At 35.2% G+C, this 16,722-nt stretch overlaps 1 non-coding gene across 1 annotated transcript; it reads right to left on the bottom strand.

Annotated features, from left to right (window-relative positions):
- Positions 1-2,445: 2,445 nt before the first annotated feature.
- Positions 2,446-2,507, bottom strand: LOC116274313. Its single transcript, XR_004182941.1, has one exon. It is a non-coding gene; the product is annotated as a U7 small nuclear RNA (small nuclear RNA).
- Between the last annotated feature and the right edge of the window lie 14,215 nt (positions 2,508-16,722).

Below are 16,722 nucleotides of genomic sequence, written 5' to 3'. Positions count from 1 at the left end.
TGTATTTGCCTTCTTTAATTATGTGATTTCTTAAGAATGTTCAGCTGTCAGATTTTTTTTTTCTGGAAATAGAGCCTGGGGAAGGAGAAGACATACTGTAGTGAATTGCAAAAATCAAGAATCACAATTTACATTTTCTTTACTCACTTTTAAAGTAAAACCAGAGGTGTGAACTGTGGGTAAGCTAAAAGCATCACTGGCCAATTTTGGTTAAAAACAGACCTTTTTTCTCATCATTATTAATTTAAGGTGATGGATATTTCACTCTTTCATGAGATACTGAGGCCCTCAATGAAGAAAGAATCACATCTTATTAATGTCTGATTTAGCAACTTGTCAGTCTTTTTTTTTTTTTTTTTGAGATGGAATCTCGCTCTGTCGCCCAGGCTGGAGTGCAGTGGTTGATCTCAGCTCACTGCAAGCTCCACCTCCTGGGTTCACGCCATTCTCCTGCCTCAGCTTCCCGAGTAGCTGGGACTACAGGCGCCCACCACCTCGCCCAGCTAGTTTTTTGTATTTTTTTTTAGTAGAGACGGGGTTTCACCGTGTTATCCTGGATGGTCTCGATCTCCTGACCTCGTGATCCGCCCGTCTGGGCCTCCCAAAGTGCTGGGATTACAGGCTTCAGCCACCACGCCCGGCCCAACTTGTCAGTCTTAAATGAGAGTGTAAACACCTAGAAAATCTCTAGACCCATCTTGATGTCATTGGCAACAACATCATTCTTTCATATTTTAGTTAAAATATTCAGTATCTTTAGGCATTCTTGTCCAGTGACTGTGGGATTATAAATTGGTGTAAGCAAGAAAGTAGCTTGGTAATATGCTGTAAGAATCTTAACAACGTAGCTCTTGAATTGGTCATTTCTCTTTTTAGAATATATCATAAGAAAAAATACCAGATACAGAATAAAAAAGCCGATATGTTGATTTTCATGTAACCCAAAGATCGCCAGGTCCTTCAACTATCTGGGATTACCCAGATAGTTTTAATATGCTAGTTAAATAAGCCAAGCTCTCACTCACATTAACTGCAGAGAGTCCCAGTGACTTTTCAAAATGCCTAAATAGGGGAATTAGGTGGGGACAAGAGATACTTATACTACCTTGTCTCTGCTATAACTTGCTCTAAAGCCCTGTAGCAGGCCTTTCTTTAATCCCTATGACATCTCATCTCTGCCTTTGTATGTCATGTAAGCTTTGCTGGTTCCTTTTTATGCCTTTTCCGTCATTTCTCCAGCATTTAGAATTTAGAGTGGTGGAAAGATTTACAATGCAAAATAGAAAATTACTTAAAAATGCACGGGCCACATCCATGCTGTTAGAGTTTGTTGGCCATCCAGAAGTTGTTTCCTGGCTGAGTCTCTCCTTGGGCTCTGCACAGCAGCCATGTTGCTGGGCCCTGGTCTCTTCTTTCAAAGCCTCCTTTCCTGTCCTTTCTTCCTTGGGTCCTAGCAACTTAGCCCTCCTGGATTCCTTCCTCCAGCCTCAACACTTTTCTCTGAGGACCCAGAGAGCTGCTCCAAATCATTTTTTATTTCAAAACCCTTTCCTTTAGAGGAAATGTATTTTCACTTTATTTTGCAGAGCTGTTTAGATTCCTTAATTTTGACATCCCATTCTAAACTTTGCTCTGGACCTGCCTTAGTTTTTAAACCAAAGGACTTTTTAAATGTTTTGTTCAAACATGAGTCATTCTTTTTGTGTGTCTAAAATTGTATTATATTCTCACTCCTCCTTGCAAATTAATAAAAAATAATATTTTTCCCTGATGTTCTGATAACTCGATAATACTAAAAGTAATCTGAAAAAAAATTAGTATCCTCCATAAAGGAATATGATTTGGAAAATTACAGTCTATTCATAGAATAAAATAATAGCTTTTAATTATAAGTTATATTCATAAAATGTTTGGCTTATATGTCACAATTTTAAATGACATAACATTATAACCTATGTAATTTTGACCATGTAAAATTATTAAAATTAAGCAGAAGGAAATATACTAAAATATTAGAGTATCTATTTTGGATGGTGGAGTTATGTGTGATTTTTATATTCTTTTAATTTTTTAAATTAGCTTCCAGTTTGTCTATAATAAGCATGTATTACTTTAATTGCTTAAAAATAAAACTTATTGCAAATTTTCAGAAATTTGGATTTAAAACCTGTAGACTTTTAGAAAATTTTTTTTTTCTCTTTTCTCCTTATATTGCTTATTTTCTATTCACAATGGTGGTATTAGGCTAGTCAACATGAACCCAAATATGGTTAATGGTCTGGGATGAATGGTGGGGCCAATAACGAACAAACTCAGGTTAGTAACTATTTAGCTTAGTAGAAAAAAAAAGATGAAAAACCAGTGTTATCTAGGGATACCTTTTTCTTTTCCTGTTTTTTTTTTTTCTTTTTTTTTTTTTTTTCGGGAAGTTGGTTGGGAAGTGGGTGTGGTTTCCCAATAAAAACCAGAAAATCTACTAGAAAAATTCTACAAGAGCTGTAACATTTAGGGACATCCATTATGAAAAGCATTCAGAAGGAATATTATTAGTTAACTACTGAGAAGGTGTCATTACCTATAACCTTCTAAATCGCTAACCTATCCCTAGATTAGAAACCAGTTACAATAATCTCACACAGTCTAGTCATGTTCTGGGGCAATACAGGCAAACACTCAATTCTTCCATGCTTACTCATATATAAACTAGAGCCCCTGAATTTTATATAGTTAATGCCATCTGTTATAATTAAATTTTCTCTCACCTGACATTTAGGGCTGCCGTGTAACTACACACTACATGTTTCACCAGACTTGTGGAGAAATTCCCATTGAAATCTGTAAACAAATCTCTTATGTCTTGTGTAGCAAGTTGAGTCTTGTGAAATATGACAGGCTTTTAAACCCTTCTCATAGCCCCCACTGGTTGCAGCTACAAACGTATTATTCTCATGGTTTAATACCTTCATAAAGTCATGCATTGGATTTGGGCAATTCTCCCATCACCTGAATATACTATATCAAAATCAATAATTACAGGCAACCCATTGATTGCAAAAGGCATAAATGTGCAATGAGACATATTGGAGCACCAGAACTCTTGACAGAGTAGATACATATTACAGGCAATTGCATTCTCCTTCGGATGGATTTTGTGTGTGGGTGTGATATACTCAGATATAACTACTGTTGAATTATAGTTGTGTACACTTTCCCAAATGATTCAAATGCCCTTAACAATAAGTCATGTAAAGCATCGGGTTATTTTTTTTGTTGGTTTTTGTTTGTTTGTTTGTTTTTTCAATAAGAAAAAAAGATCTATCAAACTTGGGATATCGAATTTGAAATTATCTTTCTCTTATTTCTCTCCATTGGATCCACAGACTCCAGGAATAAGATAGTAGAGAGTTTTTCTAATAAACACATATTTGATGGCTCCCTTCACCCTGCAGTTTGAGATAGCAACCTCCCTACCTTCTGCACTCTGAGTTATACCTTCTGTCTGAAAATCACAAAGAAAAATAGTCTCTAACTCTGTGTAGCCCATGATAAGGCAAACTTTAAGGGAAATTTATACCACAAAAGTGTCAAGATTGTTTTAGGGAAGGAGTAGAGTTCAGAATTAAATACACACAAAAAATGTTACATTACAGGATTGTTTCATACAAAATTTTTGCTATTTTTTTCACTAGAGAAGGTAACATAACTGAAGTATACTTCAATCAGTTTAATTTTGAAGAATTAAATTTTAAGAAGAAACTATTTGTAGAAGCCCAAATATGTGTACCAGATATTTAAAATCTTATGTGTGATTAAACTAAAATAATGGAATAATTGCTCTGCAGGCTTAATTTTAGCAGGCATGCTTGCCAGGCAGCTAGCTTCATGACAATAATGGGAGGCCCTCTTGGGTAGTGGTTAAGAGCACAGACTCTGGAATTAGATGACCTGAGTTTAAATCCAGACTCTACCACTAACTGGCTCTGTGACTGTGGGTGTATTATTTAATCTCTTTAAGCGTTAATTTTTCTCAGAAGTAAATGGGGATTATGATATGATCCTATTTACTTTACCAGATTGTTATAAGGATTGAAGGAGAGATAGTATGCATAGAACACTTAAACACTGTTTGGTTGCTAATAAATGATTTTTAAGAGTAGTGCTTGTTAACTACAATGATTACCAATGGGATGTTTGTGAGAGGGAGATAAAAGCTTCACGTGTTATAAAAGCTGACTCCTAGTTCACATGGCCATATGGCCATTTTCTTTTTGTTCCTAAATATTACCTATGAGCGGCTCACTGTAAATATTCAGATGTTATCTTTGTGTTTGATAAACTGAATTATTTTCTTATTCAGTTATATCAGTAAAGTTGAGTGGTGAAATCCAGAATGAAATGAAGATTTGTTTTCCAACAAGAGAATACCAGCTGTTGTCATCCACAGAATATCAATTGCCAGTATATCCATGCATCTCACAAAAAATGTACAGAACACATCCTCTTCCAGGATCTCAAGATTACAAAGTAAATAAGACAAGGGAACTGCCCTCAAGGAGCTTTTCGTCTGTAGGCAAAATGAGACAAATAACAAATAACTCTGCTATGTGGCAGGAAGAGCTATGCTCCTGAAGAAACACAGGCATGAACTGTGTTGGGAGTTTAGAGAAAGGTATCATTCCTTCTCTAATCCATTCAGGAAGAACATTCGTGGGAGAGGTAGCATTTGAATGGGGTTTTGAGAGAGCAAGATTTGAGTGTGATGTTAGGAAGAAAATGCAGCAGTTATGGTAACTGCATTATCTAATATTATAGTTTTGATGTTTCTGATCTATGTCTGTGTAAGAAGTTATTTTCTGCATACTTTGTTTGTGAGATAGCTCAAAGTTCAAGGAAATTAGATTCCCCATGCTGCACGTTGTAGAGAGACACTAGGAGGACTTCCTATAATTAACTGCCTCACCACAAAATTAATTCAAAATTAATCTGATATACATGTAAAAATTAAAACTATAAAATTTCTAGAAGAAAAATTTGCAAGCTACGGGTAGATGAAGATTTATCAACACTTATAAACGATATTATATAAAACCTAAAAACTTTTGGTCATCAAAAGATATCATTAAGACAATCAAAATGCCACCACACACTGGGAGAAGAGAACATCTGTGCTGAATGTATGAAGGTCTCTTGCAATACAATATATAACCCAATTAAAAAATGGGCAAGGCCGGGCTCTGTGGCTCATGCCTGCAATCCTAGCACTTTGTGAGGCCAAGGCGGGTGGATCACCTGAGGTCAAGGGTTCAAGACCAGCCTGGCCAAAATGGTGAAACCCCATCTCTACTAAAAATACAAAAAAATTAGCTGGGCCTGGTGGTGGGTACCTGTAATTCTGGCTACTTAGGGAGGCTGAGGCAGGAGAATTGCTTGAACCTGGTAGATGGAGGTTGCAGTGAGCCAAGATCGTGCCACTGCACTCCAGCCTGGGCAATAAGAGGGAAACTCTGTCTCAAAAAAACAAAACAAAAACAAAAACAAAAAAAGGCAAAAGACTCCAACAGATATTTAAAAAGATATACAAATGACCAATAAGCATATGAAAAGATGTTCCTTATCATTAGTTAGAAAAAAAAATTCAATGAACTGCAACTAACTAAAAGTAAAAAGATTCACAATAAGTGGTATTGATGAGGATATGGTGCAAGAAATCTCACACATTGCTTTTGGGAATACAAAATGGTGCAGCCACATTGGAAAACTAATGGCGGTTTATTATAAAGCTAAACACACAAATATCCTATGACACAGAAATTATACTCTTAGGTATTTACCCAAAGGAAATGAAAACACATGTCTACAAAAAAGGTTTGTACAAGAATGTACAATTATGACCAGGCACAGTTGCTCACACCTGTAATCCCAGCACTTTAGGAGGCTGAGGTGAGCAGATTGCTTGAGCCCAGGGGTTTGAAACCAGACTGGGCAACATGGGGAAACCCTGTCTCTACAAAAATTATGAAAATTATCCAAGCATGGTGGCATACGCCTGAAGTCCCAGCTACTTGGAGGGCTGAGGTAGGAGGATCTTTTGGGCCTGGGAGTTCGAGGCCGCAGTGAGCCATGATTGTGCCACTGCACTCCAGCCTGGGCAACAGAGTGAGACCCTGTCTGAAAAAAAAAAGGTACAATTAATAGGCTTGATGTAATAAATATATTAAAATGTCTCACAACAGGGAATACATATTTTTTCAAGTACAAATGGAGCATTTATAAAAAATTGATTATATACTACTTAAAAATACCAGTCACAACATAATTTCAAGAAAGGCTAGTATGCTACCTTCTCTGATCACTAGAAAACAATAGTAAAAAGTATCTCCCACAACCCACATAAATTTACTAACTTAGTCATATACTTATTGATTAAGGAAGGAAGTAAAATAGATATTAGGAAATAATTACAGTTAATGACAATAAAGCTACATATCAAAACATTTGTGACCCAGTTTAATCCATATTTGTAATTAATATACAGCTTTAAGGACATTTATTTAAAAATAAGAATAAAAAATAAAGGAGTTAAACTTTCCATTTAAGATGCTACAAAGAGAACCACATAATAAATGAAAGAAAGTTGAGGGAAGGAAATAGTAAAGATAAGAGCATATTTTAATAAACTGGAAAGCAAAGAATACCAAGTATGAGCAAACCCAGAAGCTGGTTGTTTAAAAAGATGAATAAAATCCACAAACTTCAATCAATACTGATCTAAAAAAAAGACACAAATCAACAAGATTAGGAATGGAAGTGGGGCAAGTGCAAATGCATTTGAGCCTTAAAACTCGTAAGAAAATATCATGAACAACCTTATTTCAGTAAATTAGAATACTTAGAGAAAGAAATAATTTTCTAGAAAAAAATGTTTGTTATTGTTTTTCTTTAGAAGCAGCATAGTATAATGATTAAAAGTGTAGCTTCTGTGTCATATTTCCTGGGCCTGAATCTCAGCTTACTCATTACTTGTGGTGTGATCTGGAGCAAATTAATTAAATTCTCAACTTTTCCATTTGGAAAATGTGGGTAATCATAACATCTTATAGAGTTGATATAAAGATAAAAATAAGAATGGTTGTAACATGCATAGAACACCACCAGACAAATATTAAGTGCTTCATAAATATTTTCTATTATTTTGTTAATATTATTGTCAGTGACCAAATCTAACTGAAGAATAGAAAAAAATGAATAAACTAATAGCAACTGAGAATCAAATACTGCCTCCACGGGTTCATTTGCATTGTTTTATAAATGAGCTTTACCAGGCTTTCATATAACAATAATTCTCACTTTTAATAGACTACTCTAGAGAATTGAAAAAGAGACAAGGTAAATATAACCTTGATAAAGACAACAAAGTACACGATAAGATCAGTACAATAAAATAACTTATTAACCAATATCATTTAACAATATAGATGTAAAAATATATAAATTAAAAATTGGCAAATTAAAATGTATTAAAAACATATTGTGGCTGAGAGGAAGGAAGATATAACATTGGCAGAATATAGTAATGTAATGCATATTATATCAATTAATTCAAAAGAAATAAATAACATTTAACACTAATGCATGATAAAAATGCTTTACAAAGCAAGAATAAAGTGAAGCTTTATACAGTTTAATTTTAATTTCTGACAAAGTAGATTTTGATGTGAAAATACATATTTAGAAATTTGTAGCAAACATCATACTTAATGTTAAGCTTCTAGAAGTATTCTCATTTAAGTAGCAAATAATAATGCCTACACTCAACATTTCTATTCAATATTGTCTTAACATCCCAGACATTATAATAGGGCAAAACAAAGAAGTAAGAATGGTAAGAATTAAAAAGGAAGAGATAGGTTGGGGGCGGGAGCATTGCTTCATACCTGTAATCCTAGCAGTTTGAGAGGCTGAGGCTGGTGGATCATTTGATCCCAGGAGGTCAAGACCAGCCTGGCAGCATGTTGAAGTGCTGTCTTTACAAAATGATACAAAAAATTAGCTGAATGTGGTGGTGGTGTGTGCCTGTGATCCAAGCTACTCAGGAGGCCGAGGTGGGAGGATTACTTGAGTCTGGGAGGTCAAGGCTCACTTGGGAGGTTGAAGCTACAGTGAGCCATGTTTTCACCACTGCACTCCAGCTTGGGTGACAGAGGGAGACTCTCCCTCAAAAAAAAAAAAGGAAAAGATAAAATGTTTTTTCTCAGGCAATATAATTATCATATATTTAGATAATATGCACACTATTACAACTAATATGAACACTAAATTATTAGATATGAACCCAACATACTCAACTCAATCACTTTCTTTTACAATAACCATTTAGACAATATAATAGAAAAAACTCATTTTTAAGCTACAAAATATTAAAGGCATGTAATGCTGAATATCACAAAAATCTCTAAGAATTTATGTAGGAATTACAAAAATTCTGAAAAACATAAAAGAAGCTAGTATGTAAAGGAACAATACATGGTGTCAATTTAAATGTAGACTCAATATTGCAGTAATATAAATTCTAGGCAAATAATCAATATATTTCAATGCTAGTTCAATAAAAATCTAAGTAGAGTGTTTCATGGAACTAAACCAGCGGTTTCTAAAGTTAATATAGAACAGCAAGAGGTCAAAAACAGTAAGGAAAATCGAAGGAAGAACAAGTTGGGAGGGGCAAGTCCTAGCAGATAACAAAACTTGGAAAACTTTGGAAATTAAGACTGTGTGTATTATGCAGAGGCAGACAGACAAAGAGAACAGAGCAGAGAGCCAGAAAAATAATTCTTATATTGATATATGACAGAGGTGACTTTATAAGCCAGTGGACTAAGCAATAAATGCTGATGGAGAAATTCATAATTCACAGAGAATATAGAAATAATGATAGAACCCTACATCAACCCACATACAAAGAGAAAAGATTAATCCTAAGGTGGGGCGGGGAATCGGACCAAAATGTCCAAGGCAAAACTTGAAAACTTTTAGAGAAAATAAGTATTAATGTCATCATGATCCTAAGATAATGGAACGATTTTTTAAAAATAAGGAAGACATTGATAGATCTAAGTTAAAAAAAAAAAAAACACAAAAAGGAAATAGTCTGCATATGAACAGATACTATAAACAAAATAGAGAGGCGTGCCAGAGCTAGAGATATTTTCAGTATACAAAATGAAAGCAAGATTGAGAAACAGTGAGAAATATTCTTTGGAACTAAATTATCAGAGTTCAATCCAGATTTAACCACTGGACAACTTTGGGCAAGGTATGTCACGTCTATGTGCTTCAGTTCCCTATACACAAACTGGAGCTAATAAATCTCCCCATCTTTTAGGGCTGTTATAAAGATCAAATGGGTTAATTAACATAAGGTGCCCAAAACAAGGTCAGGCATATTATAAGCACTTAATAATGTTAGATATTATGTTATAGAATTGGTGTTAAAATATAGAGAGAAATACTAAAAGTAAGTAAGAAAAAGACAAATAAATTGGAAAATGGGCAAATATGTGGTTTAGTATTTCAAAGAATAGGACACTTAAATTTCCAATAACTATTAGAAAAGATAGTCAAACTTATTAGTGATCAGGTAAATGTAAATTAAAACTACAAGGAGATACTGTTTCATGCTCATGAGATTGTCAAAATTCAAAGTGTAGGGAGGGGTGTAGAGCAATAGAAAATCAACAAACTACTTGCTATGAATATAAATTACAGCCAGGGGCTGTGCTCCCATCTGTAATCCCTGCTTTTTGGGAGGCCAAGGAGGGGGAATTACTTGAGCCCAGGAGTTTGAGACCAGCCTGGGCAGCAATAGTGGGACTCCATCTCTACAAAAAGTACAAAAATTAGCTGAATGTGGTGGCATGTGCCTGTAGTTTCAGCTACTCGGGAGGTTGAGGTGGGAGGATTGCTTGAGCCCGAGGTTGAGGCTGCAGTGAACCAAGGTCAGGCCACTGCATTCCAGCCTGGGTGACAGAGCTAGACACTGTTTCTATAAAAGAAAAAGAAAAAAAAAAAAAAAAAAAGAAAAAGGAAATAAAAAAAGAAGGAGGAGAAGAAGAAGGAGGAGGAGGAGGTGGAGGAGGGTAAATTACGACAACCAATTTGGAGAATAATGAATAATTTGACATTATCAAGGAACACTGATGATGCTCATGGTAGATAATCCAGCAATTGTACTCCCAAAATATAAACACTAGGGATTTAGTATGAATGCTGCAAAAGACACATACAAGAATATTCTTAACAATATCATTTATGATGGTAAATAACTGGAAGAAACCCCAATGTCTTTCAGTAGAGGAATGGATAAATACTATAGTGGTAAATTTATATAAAGAAGCTGTACATTCAGTACAATGAATGAACAAGAACAAGGGCTATGTCCAGCAACATGGATAAATATCAAAAACATAATGTTAATCACGATTTGTACACTAGGTCCCATTTCTTCTCACCCACTATAGCATATCACTCTTAAGAATTTCTCTCTTATCTGCATGACCAAATTTATTATTTCAACTGGATTATTCCCATGAGCATATAACTTGCTATACCTTGTCCTGTCTTATACTCCCTTCCAGCTACTATTCCATTTCCTTTATAGTAGAACTCTTTGAAGAGTTGATTATACTTAATGTTTCCAATTCTCCTACCATTCTCTTGCTTAATCTTTTAAAATTCTTATTATATCAATAATATATGACTCCCAAAATATTATTTGCAAATTTCAATTCTTCTTCTTTTATTAATTAAATATTTTCAATAGATAATAGACTCATATTTTAGAAAGTTTAAAATATAAAGATTCTATATGCAGTGAAAACTCTTCCATCCACCCCCATCTCTCTTCTACACAATTTCCACTCTCTTTTCTCAACTCTTATTTCTTTCTCGTGTATTAGTTCAGTTTATTTGTATAACACATGAAACTGCAAATAAATATTCTTATTTTCCTCTATTTTCTACATAAATGTAGACTATTATGCTGACTGCTGCATAATTCTTTTTTTCAGTTAATGATGTGTTTTGGAGGCCATTTCATATCAGCACATAACAGCTTTTCAATTATCTTTTAACAAGTGTCTAGTTAATTTATTTTACCACTTTTCTACTGATGAACATTTCAATTGTTTCCATACTTTTGCATTTACAATGCTGCAATAAATGACCTTATGTATATACTATTTTCTATGTGTGTAAGGATATGTGAATCAATTTCCAGAAGCAGAATTCCTAGGTCAAAGAAAAAAGGCATTTAATTTTTTTTAGATATTGACAAATTTCTTTTCCAAGGGATCATGGCAGTTTAAACTTCTAGCAATGTATGAGAGTACATGCTTCCCCATCACCTCTCCGAGAAGTCCTATCATGAAATTTTTATTTTAAAAATTCTTATAGGTAGAAAATGACAACTAGTTTTAACTTGGATTTTTCTAGCTGAAGTCGAATATTTCTTCATATGTTTAAAATTTTGTATTTATTTTTCTGCAAATTATTTGTTTTTCTTGTTTGCCATTTAAAAAAAAAACTGGGTTATTGCTATTATCAATTTCTAGGAGCTTTTTAAATATTGGAGCTATAAAAGAAGCTCCAATAGTCATTCTGTCTGTGACATAATTTTTACTTTTGCTATTGCTATTATTTTGTTCTTTTTTTTCCTGCCATGCAGACGTTTCTTTTTGTTTTGTAACTTGTTGATATTATATCTTGGTTAGAAGAACTGGCCCCACTCAAATTATAAAACAATTTCCCCAGTTTTTCTTCTGGTGCTTTAGTGAGCTGTTATTTAAAACATTTAAATCTCTGGACCTCTTAGAACTTATGCTTAGAATATGGTATAAGGCTTCGATCCAATTTTATTTTATTTTACCAGATAGCTACCAGGTTATTCCATCTTTTTTGAGTATTCCATCTTTTAAAGGCCAACTTTAGGCTACTTCTAGATTTCCTTATTTCTATATATTGATTTATTTGTCTATTTATGTACCAGTAACACATTGTTTTAATTTAGGGGTTGAGGCTTCAAGCAGATTTTAATATCTAATCAGGCTAATTCCTCCATTATTGCCCCCCACCTTTTTTTGAGAGTTCCTTCACTATTTTTGTCTATTTTTCCACACGAAGATAGCATAGGTGTCTAGTGCCACAAAAATGTCATTGGTACTTTCTATCAGCAACCCATTACATTTATAAATTAACTTACAGAGAATTAATATCTTTGTAACACTGAGTTTTTTGATCCAAGAGCTTGGTGTGTCATTCATTTCTTTTATTTTTTTCTGGCAAGTTCCTTTCATATAACCTTACATATTTCTTTTTATTCCTAGAGATCTTGTCTTGATTCTTTCTTATCTCCCTAAACTATAAACATTGGGATATGCCTGGGATTCATTCTTAGCCTTTTCTTTTCTCTTTTCTATCCATACCTCCTTCTTTGGTTATCTCATCAAGTCTCATGGTTTTACACACACATTAGGGCCGAATTCCAGCTTTATCAGTTTTGCATATTTTTATTGGACCTTCCCCTGAACTCCAGAACTCCAGATATATACCACTGAACACTCCTGGCTGTTTAACAGACATACATATCTAACGCAACGTGACTAAAATCAATCTGGAAGTTTTTCTTTCTGGGTCCGACTTTTCCCCCAGTCTTCCCCATCACAGTTATTAATAACTCTGTCTTTCCAGTTGTTCAAATCTCGAACCTTGGAGTAATCCTTGACTCCTCTATTTTCCAAACTTTACATCCAATCATCACCAACTTTTGCCAGGTCTTCTTTAAAAAACATATCCAGAATCTGACCACTTCTTACCAGCCACCAGCATTTCAACTTGAATTATGAAATGGCCTCCTAACTGGGTCTTCCTGCTTTCGCCATTTCCCTTCTATGGTCTGTTTTCTACATAGCAGCCGGACTAAAACAAATATAATGTAAGTGTTATTATATCACTTCTCTCTTCAAAATCACTCAAAGGTTGTCCACTTCACTCAAAGTAAGAGCCACGTCCTTTCAATGGCTACAAGTCCTTTTGTGACATAGCTCCTTACTCCAAATACAACATATCATTGTTGTTGTCAACCATCCCAGTCCATTTTCTACCTCAGGGCCTTTGCACCTGATGGGCCCTCTGTCTGGAATTTTCTTCCCTTTGTTGTCTTCTTGGCTCACACTCTTGGCTTTCAAATTGTACTCCAGTGTCTCCTTATCAATAAAGTCTTTCCTGAAAACTCTATGTAACAACAAGCATTGGATAACACATCCCCTCTTTAAGTACTAGGATCTCCTTTATTTTGCCTGATTCTTCTCTGTAATATCTCTCACCATCTGACATATTAGGTTAAGTGTCACTTATTTGTTCATTTGCTGCCTCTTCCTTCTTGAATATGCTATGAAGGCAATTTACTGGTGATGTTTACTGCTGTATCTTCAGCATTTTGGTTGACCTGTAGTAGAAGGTCAATAGATGTTAGTTGAATAAATAAATAAATTGACAATTAGTGTGAATTACATAAGTATATATGAAATGTTATATCATTAATTTGGATATTTAAACCTGCAAAGTAGTAATCTACAATGCTTAAGGAACAGAAGCACATAAGAAAAGTATAAAAACATCTATAGGATGTTAAGGAGAGGAAGAAGTCACCAGGAAAGGTACACGATGACCTTCAATTTTATATATATAGTGTTCAACTTCTCAAAAGTAATAAAGAAGCAAATGTGACCTAGTGTTAAGATTTCATAAACCTGGGTAGTGAGTACATTATATAGTTCTCTAATTTTTTTGATGCCTTCAAAGTATTTCATTTCCTTTTCCAAGAAGAGGAAAACACAGTAATCCATTCAGGTACCATTCAGAAAATATATAGAATCTAAAGATTTTAAAGAGTAAGACACATTGAATGATCACAAAATGTATTGCCTGAGGAATAGATTGCAGTGATTGGCAAGGATTAAAATCCACCTAAATTCATATAACCCTGAGGATAAAAGATTTTTCCTGGGTCCTTATTTAACTGAATGCTTAGTAAAGATGAATAATGACTGAAGATGTTATTGATCTCGCCTAGAAAAAGCAGTTTGGTTATAGTTTTAGAGACAATTGTCCATGTTATTTAAAAAACACATATACACGACAAATTTTTGATAATTTTTTTCTATGGGTCAGACTTATGCAAGTTACTAGGACTACAGAGCCCAATAAGATGAAAATGGAAAGAAAATCTGGCTTCAAAGAGTTCACAGTCTAGTGGGAAAGATGGACAAATAAAGAGTTATAAAACAATGTGCTATAATTGTGCCATGATAGTGATGTGTGGGGTGCCTTGGGGGCAGAGAGCTGTGAGAATGAGCTTCCCACATGCCAATAGAGATCTGGGCTCACAGAGAAACCTTACCCAGAGCCATGCTGTCAGCAACTGTGTTCCAAAATCTACCATAATTATTAGTCCTCACTGCCAAATCCAGGGCCTCCCACTAGAATTTATTATACTCCAGGTTTTGCGAGTTTTTAAAAGTAATAGGGCATTTGTTAAACTCAACACATTCATAGGCAGTTTTTATACTTCAGTTTAAGTGCCACGTGCTAACTTAATCAGGTTCTTTTTTTTTTTTTTCTGTGTTTCTAAAATATTCATGTCGAACCAAAAGCCAGGAGGTTAGCACCTTGTTTATCAGAACATGGGGCATTGAAAACCAAATGTATTATCTAAATAATTGACTGGTAAGAGATATGGAGGAAACCCTCTCTCAGGAGATAGTTCTAAAATGATTTTCTCCAACAAAAGTTATTTATAAAATTTGGTAGCCAATTTGTTAGATATTAGTGACTCCCTTGTGATGCTCTGAGTTTACCTATGGGTAAAAGCAAGTGCAGCAACAGCTATAAAGGGGTCAATAGGCAAAGACACTAAATATATCCACCCAAAGGGTGACAATACACAGAAATAGTCTAAATATTAAAAGATCAACAGCAGGCTTTGTTCAAATTTAATATTGTGCTTATATTTAACTAGCTATTAATCCTCTTGAATTTTTATCCATCCTCAGAAAAGAGCACCATAGGGCAAAATCCTACTGATTGAGATAATCCATAGCTATGGCATTACCATTACTGCTCCAGGCCTTCAGGTCTCCTGCTGTCAGGTAAACAGATTTGACAAAAGTGAGGTGGCTTTTACATTGGAAACCATAACAGAAAAAACTTAAGGGTCATTTTTGGGAAGGAGTGCTACCTGTATTGCTTGGAAAGCTTAGTCAAAATGAGAAGTAACAAATTGCTATTCCCTGAACTTGGAAACTTATGAATGAATGTGTGAACCCAAAGTATCTGAGACAGGTCTCAATTTTGCCATGGTTAAGGATGTGCAGGAGACACAGCCTCAGCAGGTCCTGATGACATGTGCCCAAGGTGGTGGGGCACAGCTTGGTGGTATACATTTTAGGGAGACATGAGACATCAATCAATTTGTAAGATGTACGTTGGTTGAGTCCAGAAAGGCAGGACAATTCAAGCAGGGAGGGGCCTCTAGGTCATAGGTAGATAAGAGACAACCTTTTGCATTCTTTTGAGTCTCTGATTAGCTGAATGCACAATTTAATGTGAAAAGTGGGTAGAGGAATAGTCATTTATGCCCTAGTCTGGCTTAGTGAAACAAGAGGGCAGAGGAAGCCATCAGATGTGCATTTGTCTCACGTGAGCAAAGGAATGACTTTGAGTTCTGTCTGTCCCTTGTCTGCAAAGAATTTCCTTGTGGACAAATTGTGAGGGAGGTATGAAGCTTTTTAAAAATCTTTGTCTATTTAGGAATAAAATGGGAGGCAGGTTTGCCTGACGCAGTTCCCTGCTTGACCTTTCCCTTGGCTTAGTAATTTGGGGGTCCTGCAATTTATTTTCCTTTCACAAATGGTTTCTGCATTTAGAGATTTTTATCTCAATTGTTGCAATGGTCAGCATTTCCCTTATTTTTAATCACAATGTTTTTCCTCCACTTAGGCCTAAAACCTGGAATTTGAGGGAAATAATGTTCCTGAATCCATGTTTTATTTAGGCAAATGACATGGTTAGGCTTTGTGTCCCCATCCAAACTCGTCTTGAATTGTGATCTCCACAATCCCCATAATCCCCACGTGTCAAGGGAGAGGCCAAGTGGAGGTAACTGAATCATGGGGATGGTTTCTCTCATGCTGTTCTCCTGATAGTGAATGAGTTTTCCTGAGAGCTTATGGGCTCGTCCCCCTTCGCTCAGCAGTTCTCTCTCTCCTGCTGCCATGTGAGAAGGTCTGAGTTTGTTTTCCCTTCTGCCATGCTTGTAAGTTTCCCGAGGTCTCCCCAGCCGCATGAGTCAATAAAACCTCTTTCCTTTATAAGGTACCCAGTCTGGGGTAGTATCTTTATAGCAGTGTGAAAATGGACTAATACAGCAAATGATGCTATCATCTAAGAGGAAAGCTGACAAATCATAATGTTAACACTTGGAATCCAAGCCTATCCATGTTAGGCAGGAGGAGTTTTAGTAGTTGGTTGGTAAATTCCAGGGTAAATAAGGATCCATTTGCGAATATCCCTTATCTCTGCTAGTAAAAAGTAGAAAAGGTGTCATATTTCAAGTTTGTGTGCTAGAATAATTGCCTCATGTTTCTGGATTGGGTTTTAGCTAAAAGT

This window comes from Papio anubis, chromosome 3, assembly GCF_008728515.1.
Source record: "Papio anubis isolate 15944 chromosome 3, Panubis1.0, whole genome shotgun sequence".
Lineage (NCBI taxonomy): Eukaryota > Metazoa > Chordata > Mammalia > Primates > Cercopithecidae > Papio > Papio anubis.
This window is presented reverse-complemented; position numbering and strand designations above follow the sequence as displayed.